General features: G+C 37.9%; 1 protein-coding gene across 2 annotated transcripts in view; it reads left to right on the top strand.

Annotated features, from left to right (window-relative positions):
• LOC144308397 (uncharacterized) overlaps positions 1 to 22831 on the top strand; it is a 469309-nt gene extending 446478 nt beyond the window's left edge. For both annotated transcript variants that reach the window (XR_013374856.1, XR_013374855.1), the window contains 2 exons: positions 8428 to 8626; positions 22496 to 22831. The gene's annotated coding sequence lies outside the window, so the exon portion shown is untranslated. The remainder of the gene's footprint in view (positions 1 to 8427; positions 8627 to 22495) is intronic.
• Positions 22832 to 23282: the final 451 nt, after the last annotated feature.

Consider the following 23282-nt stretch of genomic DNA (forward strand, 5'->3'; position numbering starts at 1 on the left):
GGGAGTGAACTTGGTAATAACAGTTATGAGAGAGTGAGGGAAGCAGGATGGACAGGGAAAGAACTGTCAAGGCAATTGCAACAAAGGTTTCAGCGAAATCCAAGGAAAGTTCTGGAGATAGGATGGCCCTTCAGAGTTGCCCCTAAGTTTGGAGCAAGGGGGCTAGAACTTTGTACTTCCAAATGGAGCAGTGATTATATGTAGTCTGCCTTCTGGAGGATTGTAATCTTGGGTTCCTATCTGCTGAAGACAATTTGTAGAGAAAGCATCAGCTCTGAGCCCTCAGCCGCCAGCACTCCTGGCGTTGGGAGAATAAGTATATCTTTCCTGAAGTGGGAGATCTACAGCATCTACTAGAAATAGCAACTTTACCTGAAATACAATTTTTAAAAATTTATCTGAGTTCAAAGACTGTCTATTTTTTAAACAAGTTTATTTTTAAGTGATCTCTACATCCAATGTAGGGTTCGAACTTACAAGCCCAAGATCAAAAGTCACATGCTCTGCCAACTGAGCCAGCCAGGCTGCAAAGGATGTGTATTTAAAAAAAAATTATTTCAATATAGTTGACACACAACGTTACATTAGTTGCAGGTGTACAACATAGTGATTCAACTTCTGTATACATTATGTCATCTCACCACAAGTGTAGCTACCATCTGTCACCATACAACACTTTTACATTATCATTGGCTATATTCCCTATGCTGTGCCTTTTATTCCCATGATTTATTCATTCCGTGACTGGAGGCCTGTGTCTCCCACTCCCTTCACCCATTATGCCCATCTCCCCCCACCTTGAAGTAGAGTTTTTTTTTTTTTTAACTTCCCAACTTTCTCCCCTCAAAATTGCATGGATGCCATTACTTGCTTTCTGGAATTTAATGGTACAGGGAAAAATATGAGGCTGATCAGATTCTTATTCTTTTCTAGGTAGCCTGTTTTGTCGATCCAGACACATTTTTCCTTTTTTCTCAAAATTCAAACCTTACATCAGAATATGTCAGACACGAGTGTGTCTATTCGTTAATCGGGCTTTGTACTCAGCAATTGAAAACCGTTTTCTTCTGTTGTATCACCAATTACTGCACTATTTCTTTTGTTTCTTCTTTAGGAACACTAATTTTCTTCATGAATGTACGTTTCCATGCTCTTGTCTTCATATCTACCTTCTTTTTCTTTGGTATCATCTTTTGTCTATTTTTTCCTATCTTCAGTGAATGCTTCACAAATCTGTCCTCTTCATCCCTGATTTACTTTCCTGCAGTGTTAAATCTGTTCTTTCCTCATAAGGCTGTGAATTTAAATTTCATTATTACATTTCTAGATCTCTTGATGTATTTCTCTCACTTAGCTGTGTCTTTCTCCATATGAGCCTGTATCTCATGCAGTCTTTTATCATCTCAGCTGATTTTGCTACCATTTCGCCATTTTCCTTCTAGTCACAGTCTATACTTTCTTTCTTTCTCTTGAGAACAACCAATGCTTTATTTGTCAAACTTGCCTTTATAACATGTAGCACAAGTTCAAGAAAGTATGATTAACTCCTGTACCTTCAAGCTAATATTTCCCTTTCCTGATATAATCAAATCTTTTTGTTAGTACTCGCTTTTTAGTTTGGTGAATTTTCAATTGTTGCTAAATGATGAGGCTCAATCCAGGCTGTGTCGATTCCCCTGATTGGCCCCCCTGTCCAACAGAATGCTAAAAGCACCCTCCTTTGTGATACCTGGCTGAATGACAACTGATATACATAGGTCCTAACAAATATCTGGGATCCTGCTACCATTAATCCATTATACCTCTCCTAACCAAGAAGGGATTTTTCTCCTGCTCCTTTGAATTTACATTGTAAGGACAAATGGATCCCTGGATAAGTAGAAGCATTCCGGGATTGTGTGGTTCTTTTTTTCAATGTGTGTATTGATTTATTTAATTTGTGTATTTCACTAAATATGTAAAACTCCATAGACTCTTGCACACATAACCCTGTTGCATCTTCCAGCTTAAGAGTTCAGAAGACAGTTTACCACCATCTTGGTATATGAGCAATGGTTATGTTGCATTTCTAGGGACTTAAACTCTTTGAAAGATTTTTTTTCTTAAAGAGGCATTATAGAGGGGTGGAACAATGGTGCTAGCCAGCTTCTATGCATGTACGTAATGGCTGCTACCTTGTTTCCTGGTTGAGGTTGGTTCCATGTCTCTGAGGTAGAATGGGGAATACATAGTAACAACTGGCATTTTTTTTTCTTTCTCCTTTATATTTTTAGTGTTCAGATCCACAAGTTAGTGTGTGCCTGAGCCTCCAGTACTATCCTGGTCCTTTGACTGTTTTTTTAAGGTCTGGTTCCTCATCTTTCCTTGCTCTGCTCTATGTTACAAGGGGCAGGCCTTTACAGGCTGGGTTTCCCACACTTGCATGTCAGCTGGCTTCTGGCTGGGTTTTGCCAAAGAGAGGCACTACTGGCAGATTGGAATATGGGAGGAAATGAGAAACCAGGTATCCTATTCCTGTGGCTCTCTGGCTCTCTCTCTGCCTCAGGCATTGCCTCTGGCAAGGGCTGTGGTCCCTTCACTGCAGCCTCTTCAAAATCCCAGCTTTCAACAAATAGCTCCACCCACTCTCACATTGCTGATCTCTTTCTGATTCCCGCCCTCACCTGATGGCCCTTTCCTAAGAATGGAAGCAGCTTCTTGTTATTGCCAACTTCTGAGTTACCTCCCTCTTGTGTTTTTCCATCAACTACATAACCAATCGCCTTTTAATCTCTCCTTTTGGAAAACCTAGAGCTGTTTCTGTTTTCTTGACTTAGACCTGATGAACCCATTTAATGTCTCAAACTGTTGCTTTGGTTTAATAGAAATCACTTCTAGAGTCTAAGAGTCCTGAATTTCCAGTGTTGTTGCATCCTTACATGCCTCTCCATGGTTTCTCTTTGTGAATATTTCAATGGAGAAAATATAGGAGGGCAAATACAGCACCATTAGCTAATACCTAGCATTATGCATTTGTCCCTGGCTGCATAATTAAGCATAATTTCATTATACCCTGAGGCCAGTGTTCTTTGTACAAGTCCAGCTCCAATTACAAGATGAAACCCTCTACTAAGAAACAAAACTTCGAGTCATTATTTCTTTTTTCAAAAAATATTTTATTTATTTATTTATTCATTCATTCATTCATTCATTCATTCATTCATGAGAGAGAGACAGAGATATAAGCGAGGGAGAAACTTGCTTCTTGCAGGGAACCTGATACAGGACTTGATCCCAGGATCTTGGGATCATGCCCTGAGCCAAAAGCAGAGGCTTAACCACTGAGTCACCCGGGTGCCCCTCAAGTCACTATTTTATCTGAAAGCTAGTTTTACCATGTTTCTGTGAGACTGTGGACACTCTGCTATGAAGACTTGGTAGCAGACAGGGCATGGAATTTTTAGGGAAGCAAAACCCTAAGAAGTGACACTGGGGTTAACCAGAATTTGCCAATAATTATTCTCATTTATGGCACAATATTCATAAGACATCTTTATTCTGGAGACATTTGGCTCAGTGTTTGTAGACTTCAGGGATCCTCAAGATCCCACCCACCCTCACATCTGACACCAATTTCAAGTTTGGGATCCCCAAGAACACCTCAGGTTCAACAATTGGGCAGAAGGACTGAAGCTTCCAGTTGTCTTCTCCCAGTAGAGTATAAATAGCATTAATTTTTCTCAGCAACAATGTAGCATAGCTGTGTATAGGAGGACATGAACATAGGCTAGTAGCTCTATCACAATGGTCCTTTCTAGTTCCTGGTCCTGGGAACAAGATAGTTCAGGGCTCACATGACCTGAAAGTCTAGAATTTGAACTAATAGTTCACAAATTTTATAGGGATGATAGAATTTAAACTTATAGTTACAGGAGTTAGTTAATGGGAAGGGGACCAGTAGATTATACAGTATGAGGCCCATGGATGGTTTGTGATTTGTAGTTGACACAAACAACCACATCATTGCAAGGCCAACTTCCAGTGTGATTTTTTGCCCCATTATATATAAATACTAATAAGTGATTTCCGATTGGAGTCTTTTGTTGAACGTTTGTGTTTTTTTCTCCACAGAAGATTAAAACAAACATTGGGAATAAGGAAATAAATTAGATGATTGAACTATGGACTCTGGTCCATTAATTCCATGTAACATTACTATAAGAATAAATTGTAGACTGAGTGCTTGTTGAGTACTAGAATTCTATCCTGATTCTCAGAAAATAGTAGGAAGTCCTATTTCACTTGAAAAACAGAAAAACTGCAAAGCAATGTAATTTAGAATGTATTAGTCTTATTAAGCCTTTTATCCTGTGATGAAAGTGCTGCTACTAGAAACTGGCAGGAACATTTTCCAAGGGATGCACTAGCACTTTCTAAGGTTGAACAGAGTAGCCATTCTTGCTTTTGGTTAGATGTTCAAGACCTCTCTCTCCCTCTCTCCCTCTCTCTTTCTCTCTCTCTCTATGCGCGCTCTCTCTCTCTCTCTATATATATGTATATATATATGTATATATATGTATATATATGTATATATACACACACATAGATAATATATTGATAGAGATGTAAATGTCTAACACATAAGGAATACATGTTCTCAGAAGAGCAAAAAGAATCTTTATGAACAATTAGATTGGAGTCCATAACTCAAATGTATAGAACTACTTGGCCTATATTTGGTTTCTTGGTATCTTCTACATTCTCATCCACAGGATGACAAAATGATGGGGTATGGGACCCCTGACAATTTGGGAAGGGATAAAGGAAGCTGACTTTTCTTCGGTTATTGATCGCTAGTGGAGCTCAGTTTTTCCCTCCATTTTTCACCCTCCAAACGTACATATACCCACAAGAAAGTCAAGGACATTGAATGAGGTGGAGGGTGCAGGGGGCTTTCTCTTTCTCCACTTTGGACATGTGGTGGTCTGGGAACAGTTCCACAGAGCACCTTCCTCCTTTATACCCAGCAACAGTTGTGGGAAAGCAATCATAAAACTCTTCTCTGGGCCTTAACAAGACACAACGTTTCTTTTTTTTCTCACTTGCTTTTCTTCGGTGAGGTAGGTTGCCCTTTCTTTACCTTTGGAGTGGTGATATACTTTCTTCAACAATTTTACATTTCTTATGTAATGCTCATCACTAGAAGTGTTAGTATTTATTTCTCTCCTCTTTATCCAGTTGGCTATTCCTGGGTTTTAGGAAGAACATCTGTACCTCAACTCCATACACCAGAGTCTGCTGAATTCCTATTCTACCAAAATAACTAGGAGAGATGGTAATCAGTAAATGCGATATTGTGCAGATAACTTTTTAAATCCCAAAGGCTTAACTAAATTAAGTCAGAATTCTCTCTGTTATGGTATCATAGTCTAACAAAGTCATTAAGGGGCCAAGTTTTCTTGACATGACCCTTCATGACCCTAGGTTTCTTTCATCTTTTAATGCTTTGTGTTTCCATCATATTCAGTACTTGGCCTGCCATATTTCCAGAAAAGGGAAAGAGAACGGGATAGATAGGGAGTTTTTTCTTTAAAAAAAAGAAAAAGATTTGTTTACTTATTCATGAGAGACACGTGCAGAGAGAGGCAAAAACATAGGCAGAGGGAGAAGCATGACTTGATTCCCAGACCCCAGGATCATGACCTGAGCCAAAGGCAGATGCTCAACCACTGAGCCACCCAGGTGTCCCTAGATAGGGAGTATCATATCCAGGCCCTCTTCACTCTGCACATATTCCATCGGTCTTAGAACTCAGTCATATAGACTCTACCTAACCTCCAAGGGGGCTGGGGGAGGTAGTTTAACTGTGTATGGGAGGACATAGGCTAGTGGTTCTGTCACAATGGTCCTGGTCCTGGAAACAATGTAGTGCAGAGTTCATGTGGCCTGAATGCTATAGCATTTGAGAGTCTGGCTGTTCTGGAGCACATGAGACCTCAGGAAAAGTGAGAATGTGTAATGACATCTTTATGGTAATTTTGTTGAGTATTTTTGCAATGTGTTGTTGTAGGACATTGCTCAACATTTTAAAATAAATGCATAACAATTATAAATAGCATCAACAGGCAGTTAAGTAAGGCACAGAGAAAACACAATATCCTACATATTAGATACCCTGAGCCCCGTTAGATGGGCACCATAGGGCTAAGCTTTGAATTGCACAAACCTTGTGTCCCATTGAGTTTTAAGATTTCAGGGGGTAGGGTGGGAGATGGCCTTGTGCCATCTCCAGTGGATAGCTAGGTAGGACAGCTGCGTGTGAGATGTTTATCAGCAAGGGATTTATATAGTAATGGGAGAAAGGCAGGATTGAATAAAGGTTGCTCTCTAGGAAAGATGGCAACATGGGCCAGCTGATGGCTTTGGGAGCTGGCATCAGGGACAGAGGAGAAACAGTTGTTCTCATGAAAAGGTTAGGAGAACCGTGTTGGTTATCCAGTGAACTACTTTTGTGTAGTTTAATGAAACAATCATTGCCCAACAGAGCTGAGTTTCTTCATTGGTGTATATTTTCTTTAATCCCTTAGAACCCTATTGATGAGATCACCACATGATTTTCTGTATTCATCAGCAAGAGAAGAGTAGTGGTTTGGAATCATATTTGCCAAGTCTCTGATACTCTTTCCATTAAGAGATGGCATGTAATTTCCCTCTCCTTGAATATGGACTGACCGGAGAGACTTGCTTCTAATGAATAGAATGTGACAAAAGTGGTGCTGTACACAGCCTCCCAGACTAAGTCATTGAAGTCTTTCCCTTGGCTAACTGCTTCTCCTGGGAGCTTTGCTCTTAGAACCCGGTGCCACGCTCCGAGAAAGCTCAGGCCACACAGAGACATGACATGTAGACATGTGGCTGACAGTCCCAACTGAGGTCTCAGCTGACAGCGAGCATCAACAGGCAGTAACCTGAGTAAGGAAGCAAGCCTTCCACATAACTCCAGCTCCAGCCACCATCTGACTGTAACCACAAGAAATACTCTAAGTGAGAGCCCAATCAATCCCGGAGTGTGAAAGATAAGAATGATAATAATAAGCGCACCTGGGTGGCTCAGTCAGTTAAACATCTGCCTTTGGCTCAGGTCATTATCCCAAGGCCCTGGGATTAAGCCCCAGCTCCCATTCCTTGGCTGAGTGGGAAATCGGCTTGTCCTTCTCCCTCTGCCCTTCCCCTGCTTGTGGTCTCTGCCTCTGCCTCTCTTTCTCTCTCTCCATCTGTTAAATAAATAAATACAGTCTTTGGAAAAAAACGATAATAATAATAAGAGCTGTTGGTTTTTTGATGCAACTAAGTTTAGATGACTTACTGTGCAGCTATGGATAACTAAACCATGAGGCGATGCTATGGAAAACCCATTCTCATTTTCTTCAAATTCTTCTGTGTGCCACAGGTACTTTAAGCCCTAGTATTTGAAAAAGTAGAGTATTTGGAGCCTGGGGGACAGAGGGCATAGCGATGCAGACTGCCTGGTCCTTGAAGGCCAGCCTCTCTGCAGCCCGTGGCAGTGCCAAGGAGCCAGGGAAAACTTTCTCTTGCAGCTTCCCAATGTAATGCCATGAAGCAAATAATACTGGAACTGCAAAATGTATGTTCCCTGCGTCTTTTGTAAAATGGGAATGGATAAAAGCATCTTTGGAAAACTCTGATATTTTAATTCTCCTGCAATCAACAATCTAAGTAAAAAATATGTGACAACAACACAAATATAGGTTCAGGACATGGGTTGTAACCACTCCTACTTCCTTCCGAGGGCAGATGGCTGCCCTTCAGCCACGAATTCTCTGAACATTTTCTCGTCATCTGCATGATATTGATGGATTACCTACCTTGCAGGATTCTTTTAAGAATCAATTGAGATAATGTATGTAATTCACAGAGCCCAAGGCTTGACAATACCCAGTAAAGATACAGTGAATATTAGCCAATTTTATTATACTAGGTGTCAGCGTTCATCCTCAGCATCTTACTCTGCAGAAATAACACTGTTTTGCTGAGAACAGTCTATGTCTGATAGGCACCTCCTCGCTACCCTCCCCCACCATCTCACCATTTGGGGATGATCCCCCAGTGTTTGTGACACCTGGTGACAGCACAGCTAAGCACTAGCTGGATACACTTGAACAAGTCCATCAACCTGCAATGTTTCCCCAACTATGCAATGAAGGGGACACCGTCCAGGATGGCTCCAATAGTTGAATGGGACTATTTAGGACTAAGGCCATCCCAAAGTCAGGAAGAGGGACAGTATGTCTTCTTCCAGCAGTGTCCTTTGCATTTTCTTGGTTTGTAACTTCCAAGGAAGTTATGGGAAACGTAGTTTTAGGAAAACAAAATACCCAGTCAACTTTTTTCTTTAAGTGTGACCAGTGTCTTTTCTTTTGCTTCCAGTGCTTACAAGCGATGTTGACAGGACACTACACAGGATAATCACAGTGGAAGAGAGCCAGGTGCCAACAACAACAGAGCCAGTATGGAGTAGAGTCATCACATGGAAATGGCAAGGCTCCAGAGCTGATGCCACTTTCCTACTGTTTCTAGCAGTCCGGGATTAAGCCTCTGAAAAGGAATATCAGTGCTGGAGTCACAGGTAAATCTATCATCACTTCGCTGAGACTAATTTGGAGGTCATTAATTCTTCCCTGAGTTTTAAAAAATATTATTTTTCTCTCCTCCCTTCTCCTGTTGGGTGGAAGTAGGTGATTATATAACCACTCATTGAATTTTTGACAAGGGCCTGTTGCTGTAGCTACACAACCCATCTAAATCTATAACTGAATTTGTAGAGTCTCAGTTTCCAGTAGATTCTTCTTTAGAGGGAGCTTTTCCTCTTTTTGCTCCCAGTAGACACCAGTCTCACCACCCTCTGTCCATCTCTTGTAGTAGAATTGTCGTGTGAAAGAATAACAACTAAGCTTTGTTTTTATTTACATTAACTATTCTTTATTACCCTGAGTATTCATAAACCTGATAAATACTTGAAATTGTCAATATTGATTCAGAATCTGAATAAAGTATATGTTATATTTCAATATGTACTTTAAGAATGTGTTAATATTTAAGAACCCAAACCTTCAGATTATACCTCAATTTGGCAGAAGTAATTCTACTCTGTCTCAATATTTGGAATGAATTTAACATACAGTTTTTTCCCTCTCTACAGCCAGTTTTGGCAGCAAAGAATTGAATTTCATATCAAGGCACAGTACAAAAATAGAGAAGGGGATTTGTAAATACTAATTATTCAAATCCAAATCCATATATTCCTATTTTTCTTACTGATTATAATACTGTCAACATTCAGGCAAATTGGTTTCTTTCTCGACATTTTTTTCAGGAGCATATTAACTGGTGTTAGATTACAAGAAAAATGAGAAATTCAGTAACAATAAGAATAAACTACTGAAATGAGAGAAAAGTAGCTGCTTAAGGAGGAGAACCATTTCAGTAGTTCATACATTTTCAACCAAAAAATGCTTTTCTCTCTTTAGACCTTCAGAACTTTCTTTTGCAAAGCTGTGGAACCTTAGTAACATACAAATTTCTAGTTACCATCTAGTAATCTATGATTCAAGAAATAAAAATTAAGGTTGAATGCATGCTGATTTCTTTAAGTCATTTTGACTTTGTTAATAGGAGTCCGAAAATTACCTCCCTTGTGGCCTTTTGCATTCTCTAAACACAGAGAAAGTAGGGATCCCTGGGTGGCGTAGCGGTTTGGCGCCTGCCTTTGGCCCAGGGCCCGATCCTGGAGACCCGGGATCGAATCCCACGTCGGGCTCCCGGTGCATGGAGCCTGCTTCTCCCTCTGCCTGTGTCTCTGCCCCTCTCTCTCTGTGACTATCATAAATAAATAAATTTAAAAAAATAAAATAAACAGAGAAAGTAATGCTTGAGTAAAAATATTATTATTTTTTATTTTTTGAAATATATTATTCTTAAGTTTTAAATCTGGATATGACCCACTGAGAAGACTTTGCTGTAATATACCCAAATCATATTTCACACTCTACGTATGTAGGCTCCAGCCGTTTGCCTAGGTAAACAACAGAAATGCACACCCATGCTCATGCCTTCTGTGTTGCAAAACTGTTCTTATTAAATATTGAGTGGATAGAGAAGGATGTTTATAAAATATGTATAAGGTAAAACAATAATACAAGGAACACCCCCTTCAATAAGTTTCAGAACAAGGATAATATCTATGAGACCTGTGCGAATCATTTTGATCTCAATCCCATTACCTCCCCTTTTGGAGGCAACTCCTTGATTTTGTTTTTAATTGAAATATAGTTGACTTGCAAGATTACATTAGTTGCAGGTGTACAACATAATGATTCAACAAGTCTATACATTATGCTATACTTGCCATGAGGATGGCTACCATCTGTCACCATACAACGCTCTTACAATATCATCGACTCTGTTCCCTATACTATACCTTTCATTCCCATGCCTTATTCATGCCATAACTGGAATCCTGCACCTCCCACTCCCCTTCACCCATTTTGCCCATCTCCTTGATTTTTTTTAATCGTTTACCACATACATTTATATTTCTAAATATAAAATTGTTAAATTTTCCATGTTTTCTTAAACTTTATGCTTTGAACAGACTGTACACATTCTTTTCTGCTTTTCCTTTTCTTGGCAGAGCACTATGTTTCAGAGATTCATACACACTGTTCCCTGCAACTACATTTTATCCATTTATCCTGCTAAGCACTATTCCATAGCATGGGTATGCCACGGTGTTATTTTTCCATCCTACTGTTGATCTCTATATGTATTGGTGGGTTCCAGTTTTACAATATTATAAAGCATGCTCAATACAAACATGAACATTTTTGTAAATGAGTCCCAAGATGTATGTTCCTAATTTCTCTAGGACATACACTTAAAATAATTTCTGGCCCATAGGGTATGCATTGTACTTTGTACATTGTACTTTTTCAAGTACTGATAAATTTGTTTCTAAAGTAATTGTAAGGGCAGCCCTGGTGGCCCAGCGGTTTAGCGCCTTCAGCCCAGGGCGTGATCCTGGACCCAGGATCGAGTCCTACCTCAGGCTCCCTGCATGGAACCTGCTTCTCCCTCTGCCTGTGTCTCTGCCTCTGTGTGTGTGTGTGTGTCTCATGAATAAATAAATAAAATCTTAAAAAAATAATTGTAAAAATTTATTTCATTTCCCCTCCCCCTCCACCAGGCAGTGTATATTGTCCACATTTTAAATTTTTGCCAGCTGGTCAGTATATAATAGTGCCTATCTTTTTGTAGTTTGGACTAGTTTTTCCCTGGTTACTAATAAATATAGTTGTTTCATGTAATTAATTGTCACTTATCTTTTCTCTTCTATGAAGTGTGTCTTTAAAATTTTTCTTTCTCTTTTTAGAATTGGGATATTTGTCTTTTAAGTATAGATTCATAAGAGTTCTTTATATAGTCTAGATATGAATTCTGGGTTACTTGTATTTTGTTTCAAAAATCTTCTCCCCGTTTGTGACTTTTCACTATTTTGAACTATTTCATGAAGGTCTCAAACATAACATAGTCAAATTTATCAATATTTATATATATCTTTATTATTTATATTTGTGGGTCTTTAAGAAATTACCCCCTTAACAATGTTAAAAAATACAATCTCTTATATTTTCTTCTAAAAGTATTATTAGTCATTATTCAAAGTTAAGTCCTGGGGCACCTGGGTGGCTCAGTCTGTTGAGCATCTGACTCTTGGTTTCAGCTCAGGTGAGAGCTCATGGGTCATGAGACCTAGCCCCATGTCTGGCTCAGTAGAGAGTTTGAAGATGCTCTCCTTTTGCCTCTTCCACTATTCTCTCTTTCTCTCTCTCAAATAAATAAATCTTTTTTTTTTAAATTTTTATTTATTTATGATAGTTACAGAGAGAGAGAGAGGCAGAGACACAGGCAGAGGGAGAAGCAGGCTCCATGCACCGGGAGCCCGATGTGGGATTCGATCCCGGGTCTCCAGAATCGCGCCCTGGGCCGAAGGCAGGCGCCAAACCGCTGCGCCACCCAGGGATCCCTCAAATAAATAAATCTTTAAGAAAAAATAGTTCATTCCTAAGTCCCATTTAATTGTGCTTGCTATGAGACAGGAGTCCTATATAATTTTTTTCCATTTAGATAGATCGCCAAATGTCACATCACCATTTATTGAACTATCTCTCCTTTTGCACAGATTTTCAGTAAAAGTTGTCATATACGAGGTTTCCATATATACATTAGATGCTTTCTGGGACCTCTATTTTCATCTATTGGTCAATTTGGTATCTTTAGGCTAATACTTTTTGTCTTATTAATATAGTTTCATAATAACTCTTTATTTCAGGTAAGGCAAGGCCCTCAACTTCTTAAGTCTTGAATACTCTTAGCAATATAAAATTCCATGTGTATTTTAGGATGTTTGTCAAGTTTATAAAAAACACGTTTTTGTTGAGGTGCTTGGGTGGCTCAGCTGGTTAAGCATCTGCCTTTGGCTCACGTCATGATCCTGGAGTCCTGGGATCCAGCCCTGCATCAGGCTCCCTGCTCAGTGGAGAACCTGATTCTCCTTCTCTCTCTGCCCTTCCTCCCGTTCATACTCTCTCTCTTGCTCACTCTTTCTCTCAAATAAATAAGTAATCTTTTTGAAAAACCCTTCATTTTGGCATTTGTTTGGAATTTCATTGCATCTGTAGATCAATTTCAGTTAAAGCTTAGAATCTGGATGTTCTGCTCTAGCTGTACCCCTCATAATTTTATGTAAAGTTCTGTCATAATTCAGATGTAAATATTTTCTAATTGCTATTACTATTTCTTCTTTGACCTGTGTGACATTTAATTGTGTATTTCTTTAAAAAAATTTTTTTAGGGATCCCTGGGTGGCGCAGCGGTTTGGCGCCTGCCTTTGGCCCAGGGCGCGATCCTGGAGACCCCGGATCGAATCCCACGTCGGGCTCCCGGTGCATGGAGCCTGCTTCTCCCTCTGCCTATGTCTCTGCCTCTCTCTCTCTCTGTGTGTGACTATCATAAATAAATAAAAAATTAAAAAAAAAATTAAAAAAAAATCAAATGACTTTAAAAAAAAAAATAAATAAATAAATAAATAAATTTTTTTAAAGATTTTATTTATTTATTCATGAGAGACACACACACACACAGAGAGAGAGAGAGAGAGAGAGAGAGAGAGAGGCAGAGAAACAGGCAGAGGGAGAAGCAGGCTCCATGCAGGGAGCCTGATGTGGGACTTGATCCCGGGAATCCAGGATCATACCCTGGGTCGAAGGCAGGCACTAAACCATTGAGCCACCCAGGGATCCCAATTGTGTATTTCTTAAGTCTATAACACTTGGATTTTAAAAATTATCTTTATGACATTGATTCCTAACTTAATTGTTTTGTGGTCAGAGAAGATAGTCTGAGATCTTTTGGAATTTATTGAGACTTGATTTACATGCCAGTACATGCTAAATTTTGAAAAAGTATATTACATATATGTGTTTGAAATTGACTTTGTAAAAAATTTCACCCAGACCAAAAAGTTGTGATAAAAATTTTAGCTACTGATTTTAAAAATTTAATGATTATAGTACTATTTGGTTTTTCAATTTCTCCCTGGGTTAGTTTTAATGAGATAATGATTTCATTTCATCTCCATTCTAGTTCATGTATTCCTTACTATTTCTAATCTGTTGCTAAATCCATTCGTTGAGTTTTAAATTTTCAATTATATTTCTGCCACTTTGAAATGCTTTATTTTTTTTCAAATCTGCTTGTTTGTTTGCAGGTGTATTATTCTTTATTCATATTTTATATCCTTCTTTTATATCTTTAAACATATTGAACCTATTTAGAAAACCTATGGTGTTTCTTATAATTCAATATCTGCATCATTCTGGATATGATTCTGTGCTCTATTATTTTTGCTGCTTTGCACTCACCATGTTTGATGTTTTACTCCTTTTGACTGTGAATTCATATTTTTGGGAACTTTATCTAAGAGGTAGGGTTGAAACTCAGTTTGTCCAAAGGAGATTTGCCTTCTGTCAGTTACCAGGGGCATGTTTAGAGCAGGACCACTTTAACTACATCTCCTTAGGTTTTATTGAATCATCCTTATATGTGAATTCCCACTGCAATCTACATGAGAAATAGCCTGTTGCTACATATATTCTCAAGGGAGATTTCCCCCCATTCATTGCCAAATTTTAATATAAACTTTTTCTTTCTATCTCCTTGTTAGAAGAAGTGTCTAATTTACTTTTATTTCAAAAGTATAGTCTATTGAGTTCCAGTAGTATGCCCATATGCAAGAGTGATCTTCTGTTAAACTCTCTGCTCTGGGTAGGATCAGAGCTTTGTACCCTATACCCCATGTCCATGAGGCCAGGACATCTGAAGTTCAAGTTCACCTGGTTTGGCAAATGTTCTCAAGATCAAAGCTACATTAAAGGTTCCTTCACCTCTCTGAGTTTCTACTTTAATTTAATTTTCAGCTCTGAGCGATGGTTACTAATTTGAAAGCTCATTGATACATGAAAAATAATTAGATGTTTCATGAAACAGTGTTTTTCAGTTATATTTAGTGAGATAGTTTTTTTTAAGATATGTAGCCTGCTATACTGCTGTGTAGGAAAGTGATTTTCACATGTTTTCATCCTCAAACTTGCTCAATTGTAACTATTTTGTTTTAGATTTTTTTTAAAGCCTTACTTCTTTCAGGCAACTTTGTAAAATATTAGCAACTTCTGTTGTTTTGAACTGTAGAACATTAAAGATGATCTAAGTCTTATATTTGATCTGTACAAGTGGAAAAGTAAGAATAAAGAAATGTTTCCCTGATAATTGAAATTCAGTGATTATTAAGATTAGGGAAAAGCATAAGTAGTGAGAGTATTATATGCCATATTTTAAAAAGATTTTATTTATTTGAGAGAGAGAGAGAGAGAAAGAAAGAAAGAGAGAGAGAGAGAGAAAGCAAAAGCAGGAGGAAGGGCAGAGGGAGAGGAAGAAGCAGACTCCCCTTGAGCAGAGAGCCCAACGTGGGGCTCGATTCCATGACCTTGGGATCATGACCTGAGCTGAAGGCAGATGCTTAACCAACTGAGCCACCCAGGTGCCCCTATGCCATATTATTTTTAAAAATTGTTTTCCTTCTTCCCTATTAAGGGTATTATCTAACTCCACTCATTGCCATATGACTTGGGAACAGTGTACATCCCCAATTCACTCTTGGTTGGATGGGGGAAATTTGAGCCTCTTTCTTTTTGAACATTCAACTCATCAAATTATTGAGGACCTGTCATAATGAAAAGACTCTGCTAGGTGTTGTGGGAGATACAAGGATGAATGAGATTTCTTCTCTGTCCTAGAATAGCTAACAATGACACAGGGAAGACAGATGCATTCATTAAAAACCAAAATGCAAGGAAAAGAGTAATGAGTGCTCCAGAATGCCAAGAGAGTATAGGAGAAAGAAGAATAAATTCTATCAGGAGATGTTGGCAATGGCATACTGGTAAATGCTTAACAACTGACCCTCTGGGGATAAAAGTTCTGATTTGTAACAGTTGCCAATTTTCATGGTATAAATATTTTCACCATGGCTAATTTCATACTACCAATATGATGTCAATCGGCTCAAAAATTTCTGAAAATACAACAGTTGGCTTTTGCCAGCTGGTACAAGGTGGCTCCAGAGCACACCTGTGTTAGGGACAGCTTCTTGTAGTGGGACTGAGGTATATCTTGAAGATAATATTCTGGTATATGTATAGGGAGAGGCATTCCAGACAGAGGGAAAATCCTAGAAAAGGCAGAAATGTAGGAAAATCTAATATATATTTGAATAATCCCTGGAATGCCAGTGTGGGTGGCTAGAGGATACATGGTGGAAAGAAAAGGTAAGAGGGGCCACAGTAAACAGTGGCTGGGAGCTGCTTTGGTTGGTCCTTGCCTCACAAACGGATTCACTGAAATGATAAGACACATGCAAATTTCATGCTCTATGTCTTTGCCACAATTTTTAAAAATATATAAACAGTAATAAAATCAATAACAATGTACCCACATTCAACCTAAGAAATTAAACATTATTAATACAGTTGAAGAATATATATATATACATTCACATATATATATAAACTCTTTATATACTTGTATAAGTAATTATAGCTCTATATATAATATAAAGGATTGTTTACATATTTTTAAGCTTGATGAAAAAGACTTCATGGGAAGACTATATTTTGGATTTATACTTCTGAAATTTCCTTTTCTTATTTATATTTGTTTGTTTTATTCTTTCATGTTGATATTTGTAGTTCCATTTCACTTATTCTCATTGCTGTATAGTATTCTATTATATAAATAGAAGATATTTTGTTCTTTCAGTCAGCATTTAGGTTGTTTCCCATTTTTTGGTTATTACAAATATTTCTGCTAAGAACATATTATACACTTCTCCTTTTAGATATAAACTAGACTCTCCCTGGTGTAAATAACTTAGGTTGCATCGTCATGTGTGTTTCTTTTCAATTTTACTAGTTACTACCAAGTTGTTTTCCACAAGTGGTGCTATAATGACACTTCCATGAGTCTCTGTTGTTCTACATTACTATTAATCTTTGCTACTGTCAGACTTCTAATTTTTTTCAATCATACTGGAGTGAATGGTATCTCTTTATGACAATACACACATTCTTTGATGTAAAGTTGAGCACCTATTCATTTATGTCATTTTTAATCTTCTGTAAATTTTCTGTTCTAGTAATTCACCAAGTATTGTTTTTTTTTCTATTGCTGTGTTTGTTTATAAATATAAAACATCTTTTCCTCAGTGCCTCTGCCACTCAGCTTTCAGATGAAGATTTATCTCCCAAGATACTGAAATCTCCCCATAAAACTGTTTATAAACTTCTCATTCATCTACCACTCATTATGGATAAATGGATCTCATTACATTTAGTATGCAAAAACACTGAGAATTGAGCTAACAGATAGACCTCTGCCCACATCCCAGGCTAACCACTGGGTAGTGCACCTACAGGACAGATATGAATAGTATTGCAAAATCCTTGAAAACCGAACTGATTTGAAACCAGAGTCCACGGAAGATGGGTTGGAAGATGCAGCTTCAATCTAAGCAGATCAAGTGCCTGCTAAAACAAATATATATATTCTCCAGAGAAGATAAACAAAACCAGAGGCTCATGATCCTCTGGTTTTGCCCTGGTCATTTAAAATGACCAGGGCACATTCCAAACTTATGTGACATATAAAGAATCACTAATATCTCAACTTACATGGAAAAATGTAGTCAACAGATACCAATATTGAGGTGACATAGATATTGGAATGATCTTACAAAGGTTTTAAAGAATCTATTCTAAAAATGTTTGTATGAGTAATCATGGAAGCTCTTGAAACAAAAGTTAAAATATCAAGTATCAGCAAAGAAAGAGAAGATATAAATAACAAAATGGAAATTTAGAGTGGAAAAATATAACTGAAGCAAAAAACAGAAAAACTTATCTGGGTAGATGCAATAGTAGAATGGAAATGACAGAAGAAAGAGTCATGAATGAAGAGAGACCAATAGAAATTACCTAATATAGACAATAGAAAGAGAAAGGTAGAAAATAGCTAACAGAGCCACAGAAATGGTATGTGGGGGGGATGGGGTGGAGGTGGCAACAAAAGATCTAACCTGCATGCCACTGTAATCCCAGAAGAAAAAGAGAAAGAGTGAGATACTCAAAAAAATTTTGAAACACGCAATGATGGAGAATTTCCAAAGATTGAATATTCAAGAAGCTAAGTGAGCCTAAAATAGAAAAACTCAATGAAATCCACACCTAGACATACATAATGAAAGTGATGACAACTAAAGACAAAGAAAAAAAATCTTCCAAAAAAAAAAAAAAACAGTCAAAGGAAAAGGACACATTACCTATAGGAGAATAATAATGCAAGTATCTGTGGATTTCTCATCTGAAACCACTGAAGGAAGTGGCACAGCATTTTTCTGCCATCCTAGAATTCCACATCCAGCAACAATACCCAATAGGAATGAAAGTGAAATTAACATTCTCAGATGAAGGAAAATTAAGAGAATGTATACAGATGCCCCCCAGAAATAATTTCTAAAGGAAATTTTACAGATAGAATTGAAGGAAACTTGAAACGTTAGGAATGATGGAAGAGCAACAGAAATGGTAAATATTTTGGTAAATACAGTAGACTATTTCTTCTTGAGTTCTTTGCAACATGTTTAATGGTTGCATGCGAGAACTATAACATTGTCTAATGGAGTTGTCAATGTATGTAGGTGTAATATATATACTGTAGTACCCAGGGAGGAGGATAAAGAGACCTACATGGAAGTAAGGTTTCTATATTCCTGTTAAAGTTGTAAAACATTGATTCTAAGTAGATTGTGAAAAGTTACCTATGTATATTGTAGTCCCTAGAGCAGCCACTAAACAAATTATACAAAGACATGCAGTCAAAATCACAATGGATACATTGCAATGGAATACTAAAAACTGGTCAAATAACTAAGAACTGATCAAATAACTAAAAAAAATAAACAGGTAGGAAAAGAGGAAACAGAGGGAACAAACAGAAAAAAATATAAAATGGTAGACCTAGGGATGCCTGGGTGTCTGCCTTCAGCTCAGTCGTGATCACAGGGTCCTGGGATTGAGCCCCACAGCGGGGTTCCCTGCTCATGGAGGACTCTGCTTCTTCCTCTCCCTCTCCAGCTCCTCCTGCATGCTTTATCTCTCTCTTTCTCTGTCAAATAAATAAATAAAATCTTTTTTTAAAAAAAGGTAGACCTAAATCCAAACATATTGATAAATAGATAAAATGTAAATAATCTAAACATATACATTCAAAGACGTTTTAAAAATAAATTTTTAAAGAAATGACCCATATGCTGTCTACAAGAAACTCATTTCAAATATGACATAATAGATTAAAAGTTAAAAGGATGGGGAAAAATATATCATGCAAACAATTAGTCAAGAAAAACCTGGAATTATTACATTAATATTAGATAAAGTAGACTTTAGTAGAAAGAAGATGCCAGAAATAGAGATTATCTATTGCTAGAAGTGTACATTTGCCAAGAAGACACAATCCTAAGCATGTATTGACTTAAAAACAGAACTGCAAAATATATGAAGTAAAAATTTACAGATCCAAAAGAAAAAGTCAAAAAACATACAATTGCAGTTGAAAATTTCAATACTCTTCTTCAATAATAGAAGTAGTCAACAGAAAACCAACTGAGATATTGACCAGCACCATCAACCAACTGGATCTGACTGGAATCTAGAGAACACTCCCTTCAACAATATAATAGACATTTGTTTCAAGTACAATGGAATATTCAACAAGATAGATCATAATCTGAGCATAAAACAAACCTTAACAAATATCAAAGAATGGAAGTCCTACCAGGTATGATCTTTTTTTTTTAAAGATTTTATTTAATTATTCATGAGAGACACACAACGAGAGAGAGAGGCAGAGACACAGGCAGAGGGAGAAGCAGGGTCCATGCAGGGAGCCCGATGTGGGACTCGATCCCAGGACTCTAGGATCACACCCTGGGCCAAAGGCAGAAGCTAAACCATTGAGCCACCCAGGGATCCCCAGGTATGATCTTTGTTCATCATATAATTAAATAAAAAATTAATAACAGAAGGCTAACAAGAATATCTCAAAATGCTTGGAAATTAAACAACATACTTCCAAATAATCCAGGAATCAAAGAGTAAGTCTCAGGGAAGATAGAAAAGAATTTGAATTGAATGAATATGAAAATGCAGTGTATCAAAATTTATGGGACACAGCTACAGCTGTGCTTACAGGGAAACTGATACCATTAAATGCTCATATTAGAAAAATACCTGTCCGTGGAATGCCTGGGTGATTCAGCGGTTGAGCATCTGCCTTTGGCTCAGCACGTGATCCTGGAGTGCTGGGATTAAGTCCCATATCAGGCTCCTGTGTGGAGCCCGCTTCTCCCTCTGCCTGTGTCTCTACCTCTCTTTCTCTCTGTGCTCTCATGAATAAATAAATAAAATCATTTTTAAAAAGAGAGAAATACCTCTCCTAAAACATAATATTACTAAAATTCACGACACTGTGGGCACAAAGACTACTTTTAAACCTTTCAGAGGAAAAAAAAAATAGATTGTATGCTAACATAAAGGACCGAAACATAATGGCCTTAGAGTCCTCCAGAGTAAAAGTGGAAACTAAAAGCCATTGAACAATTTGCTTGAAAATCTGAGGAAAAATGATTTCCAGGTTGGGATTCTTGGTTCTTGGAGTTTCAGCCAAATTACAAATCAAAATTAAAGATAAAATTAATACCATTTTGGACACGGAAGGTCTCCAGAATGGTTCCTGTGCATCTTTCTAAAAAATCTCTTAGAAAATGTGCCTAAACCCAATGAGGGATGAGGCACCTGGGTGGCTCAGTCAGTTAAGCATCTGACTCTTGATTTCACTCAGGTCATGATCTCAGGGTCATGGGATCAAGTACCAGGTAGGGCTCTGTGTTCAGCAGGGAGTCTGCTTGAATATTTTTCTCTCCCTCTCTTTCTGCCCCTCCCCACACTTGTGCTCATGTTCGCTCTTTCTCTCTTTCTTTTACTTTCAAATAAATAAATATATCTTTAAACCAAATAAGGGAATTAAGCCAAGAAAGAGAAAAGAACTGGGGCCTATGTATCAGAGGAGCTGATATAGCTGAGAGAGACAAAGGAAATTCTCAGGATCATCGGGAGAGGTGTATTAATGATGACAGCAATGCAGCATGCCTGAAAACCACACGAGGATTTAATGAAAAAGATAGAGGTCTTCAAGTGATTCCCTTTCCCACTACCCCTTCAGAGAAATGAACTGATATATTTGACTGAATTGGTAGGAATTCACTGTTTTATTGGTGAGTGCACAAAGAATTACTAATAGGTAAATAGAAAGCTAAACAAAGGAACAAATGTGGCAATTATATTAATTTCCAGGAAACACAAAGGTGTACAAGAAAGGAAAAGTGATTATCATATACAAGTGGCTTAACTCTGAATAATACATATTTAGTTATGATAATATAAACTCTGAATATTCAATTTATCAAAAATGGAATAGCACTCTGTTACCAGAGTAGGGAAAGGCACAGAAGGTGAAGTTAAGGAACACCTGGGTGGCTCAGCGGTTGAGCGCCTGTCTTTGGCTCAGAGTGTGATTCGAGGGTCCCAAAATCCAGTCTCACATTAGGCTCTTTGTGTGGAGCCTACTTCTCCCTCTACCTGTGTCTCTGCCTCTCTCTGTCTGTCATGAATGAATAAATAAAATCTTTTTAAAAAAAAGATGAGGTTACTGTGGGGTCGTATAAGAACATAAAGTTCTGAGTTTTTATCACAAGAATTAATATATGGTGTTCGAAGATGGAAAAAGTAATAAATAGCAGCATTGTATGTTTAGAAATTTGAACATAAATACAAGAAAAAATCACAGCCAGGTTTGAATTGTTTCCTATGGGGAGAGAGAATCACATGTGGAACAAAATGGTCAGGCTGTTTCATTATGAACTCTTAGTAATATTTTACTTTTTCAGATATGTGTATTACCATGGTATAAATAAAAAGAGTGCTCAGTGCTGGAATATAATTACAGTTCTTTCTAGAAAATAGTAGCACAAGTAATAGCAGGAGCTAATCTTTATATAGGGCCTATAGTGTGGCAGGGCCTGTGCTAAGAGCTTTTTATCCGTTATTTTATGTAATTCTGACAGGCCCCATTTGAAGCAGATACCATTTTTCAGAAAATGACATTATGGTTTAGAGAGGTTTTGTGAATTACCTAAAGTTGGTATAGTTAGCAGGTGCCTTTCCAAAGATAAGAATCTTAGCCTCCTGACTACAGGGCCCTGGTTTCTAACTACATGGATATTTTATAGTTTTTCCAGCCTTATGCACCACCTCTCTCCAGCTGAGCCCCAGTCCCAAAATACAGGTGGGCATCAAAACTGCCACACTTGGACATATGAATTTAATATGGAAAGATGATTTTTCCCTTTTGTTCTCACCATTTCAGTGTCACCTCCCCACTTTATGCTAAAAGCAAAGAATTGTAGCCACAAATCAAAAGCTCCTTTTACAGCTTCAATATTCTTTTAGTCTTTGGCTTCTATCACCATGCTACTTGTTATACATATTTAAACAAAAAATGATGTAAAATTTCCTTTCTAGAACTCTTTAAAGTGTCAACATAGATGAGACGGCAGATAGTAAATTCCTTTTAGGATTTTAGTAGCACAGAAAAAGAAGTTTATACATACCATCCTCTTGCCTTTTAAAAAAGTTTAGTTTGACATTTGGGTATATTTAAAGTTCTAAAAATACCACTCACGAATCAAATTTTCTTTGCCCTATCACAGTTTTCCATCATTGGCCAGTGCATTCTGGAAAACATCCCAAATATTCGAGTCTGTTCTTCATCTCCATTCCCTGTCTGCTTATTCAAGATGAGAATCCAGAGACAGAAATAACTCAGGAAAATAGCAGGGGAAAAGCATTTATCAGCAGGAAGCTAAGGAAAGCACATTCATGGATCAATCTCTTTTAAGTCAGCAAAAATGGAATTTCTCTCCCCACTGCCACAGACCAAGCAGAGTTTAAACTTGTAAAGAGACGTCAAAATGATTTCTCTATATAAATAACAGCCTCTGTGTTAACCCCATTGGTCACCATTCTCAGACATAATAGTGATGTTAAAACGGACATTCTAGGTCTTTTCAGGAAACAGTCTCAATTAGAAAACATTGATTCTAAGAAATTGATTCTGAAGAAAGATTGTCATTATTTCTAGGGACTGAGATTATCATCATCAACACCATGAAGATAGGGATTTGGGTCATTTTTAGAAATTTTCTGCCTCGGGGGCTTCCAAAGTGCTCCTCAGGGGCAGTGAGAATGGCAGGCATTGGAGAGACGTTTTCCGCATGCCCCGGTTGAGAGAACTCCACTGCCAGGTTTTTCTGCTCTGCCCACCAACCAGAGATCACTAGGAACCACTTTTAGTTAATAAATTTAGGTTTGTCATCACTGCAGCGAGGGTAGGAGGAGGGGCGAGGAGAGGAGGGGACTGCACACCACAGAGAAACATTGTGAAGATTCTCTGCAAGAGGAAATGGAGGAGGGGGCAAGACGGTGGAGGAGTAGGGG

The sequence above is a fragment of the Canis aureus genome, chromosome X (assembly GCF_053574225.1).
Source record: "Canis aureus isolate CA01 chromosome X, VMU_Caureus_v.1.0, whole genome shotgun sequence".
NCBI lineage: Eukaryota > Metazoa > Chordata > Mammalia > Carnivora > Canidae > Canis > Canis aureus.